The 2,461-nt window shown below is 35.1% G+C and overlaps 1 long non-coding RNA gene across 1 annotated transcript; it reads right to left on the reverse strand.

Annotated features, from left to right (window-relative positions):
* LOC110437382 lies at positions 670-2,199 on the reverse strand. Its single transcript, XR_002455484.1, has 3 exons — positions 1,891-2,199; positions 1,064-1,305; positions 670-992 (listed from the first exon to the last, which is right to left on the reverse strand). It is a non-coding gene; the product is annotated as an uncharacterized LOC110437382 (long non-coding RNA).

Consider the following 2,461-nt stretch of genomic DNA (forward strand, 5'->3'; position numbering starts at 1 on the left):
TACAGACGGTTACAACATGCGGTATTTATAATCTTTTTCTTTTAGACATGTCTAGAAGAGCTCTCTACATAGTAGACCAAACTCCAAAACCTGATATTTACAAGATTCAACCACTAAAAATACAAACAAAATTCAAAGGATTTCCACTGTTCTAAATAAATTCATGAAAGTTTCATGTCCTCGGTGGCGAGATGATTTAATCCTCTTTGATCATAGAGTTGCAGAAGTCGACCAATTTGAGTTAAATGGGTAACTACTTTTACAGTAGTTACTATTCCTTTTTATATTCAACTATATATAATAGTAATAATTTAATGCTTCCTCAGAGACTTATCTGGTTATAATGTTCTACTTGCTATGTGTGCGTGGAATGGTAAAAGGATAGAAACATCCATTTGCAATAATGTGAGTATTATCCTTATTTTTCACCTCATATATTTATTTAATAACTATAACTATATATGTGTATAAAAATCATACAGAATAATTATGAAGTGAGAAAACATATATTGCTACACCTACTCACATATACGGGGAATAAAAATATAACCAACATACTTAAAGGTGTACAAGATCACCTTGAACGCTATATTAGTCTCACAAGCAAAAAACAATAAATTGTTTCTTATTTTTCCTCTATCTGTGAAGTTAATAACATCATAGTTGTTTCTTTATTTCAAATATAGTAGATTTGATTCAGTTATATGTTTTAACTAGTAAAACCCGCGTGCCATCGCGCGGAAGGGTAAGCAAGCATGGTATAACCCATATGTTACATACGCTGGTGGTTTATATAATTAAGGTAACATGATAGATACACGCTTACATGATGCTTTTTTTTTAATCTCAAGATGCACATATTACATAAGCGTAGGCATATGATACAGATGTGGTTGTTCTATTGCGTTGTATAGGTGAGCCTAATTGATTGTGTCTTCAGATGGTCTACTTGGTGTAGCTGTTGGTCCAAGAATTATGACATTGCACTCCATCTGTAAATTGGGGAGAAAGATATGTTATTGCTCTGTTACAGTAGCAATGTGTTTTGAGCAGAGTGTGATACCTTGTGACCTTGGCATTTTTGAAGTCATTCAACCTTCTGTTTTATGTAGGGACCTAGAAGGAAAATGGGAACAATAAGACAGAAACAAATAAAAGGTGATGACGGGGTCTCACATCACCTGTTTTTTAGGACAGGTATCGCTCTTGCTTTCAGAACCATCTGTAGGAGGCGTACAGATGTTTGGTTGGTCTACTCTCTATAGTAAATGCAGCATTTTCTTGATCTTCTCCTCTATTGTTGAACTGACAGGGCAACAAAGATGCAGCAAGTGAGCACATAGCTATCTCCAGATATAATTTAAGGTAGCCGGTACCAAGAGAAGGACTGAGAAAATAACATCCAACAACGACTAAAGCTGCATCTATAAAAAATTATAGAGATTGCACTGCAAAAACATAACATGATTGAAATTGGAAGGTAATCTAGAAGGCATACAAAAGTACGTGACCGAAGGAAGTAGCCTAAAATGAACAGAACCTACAGGAAAACCAAAAGAGGTTTGAACTGGAATGACCGAATCATCAAAGAAGAGTCACATGGTACATAAAAAATTTATCTGCGAGAATGACCACGGAGGGAAAATTGCCACCGTGATGTAGTAGTGGGTCAATATCGTCTATACTCATCGAAAAAATCTGGCTAATCCATATATTCAGCATAAGAGAACAACCTACAACATCTACAATGTAGTTGGTGCATTTTTTGTTTTAATTATGTGAATGTTTAATAGGCACTTCAAGTTTTCCAAGCCCATTAGAGATATTGACTCATCCGTTTCAGAGTAAGCAACTAACACTTGTTAAATCATTAAAGGAAACACAATCTACCTGCATGATCGCCGATCTCATTCGGTTGAATGAGTTGTGGTTGTTGAGTGCCTTATCTTCATTTGTCGTCATAGCATGGAACAAATAATTATTCTCTTGTGGATGTTTTGTTTAGATTGTACAAAAAAATAGATATAAGTGGATTCAGTTCATATATTGTATGAAAATAAATACAGATTATAGAGTGCACAAAGAAAAGTAAACCCGCACATTTTTTAGGAAATAATATTAAAGATGTGTCACACCCATATTTTAAGAAAACAATAGGATGCATAAGAGACTCATATGTGCCCCAGAAACAGTCGCACACATAAGTAGACAAATCTCAAATGTACCATTGCAGTGCTTATTACATAGCGAAACATAATAAATCACATAGTCTCATACAAAAATGATAGCATAGAATAAACAACGCTCTCGATGGAAGCTCCACACAGGGACACTGTTGACTGGTTGACTCCAAACCTAGTACTCATAACGGTAATCCTCATTCCAGTCATCTTCATTATCATATCCTGAGGTGTTGGGAAATTGCAAGAGTGAGCACATATCGTACTGAACAAGTATAACC

Source organism: Sorghum bicolor, chromosome 7 (assembly GCF_000003195.3).
Source record: "Sorghum bicolor cultivar BTx623 chromosome 7, Sorghum_bicolor_NCBIv3, whole genome shotgun sequence".
NCBI lineage: Eukaryota > Viridiplantae > Streptophyta > Magnoliopsida > Poales > Poaceae > Sorghum > Sorghum bicolor.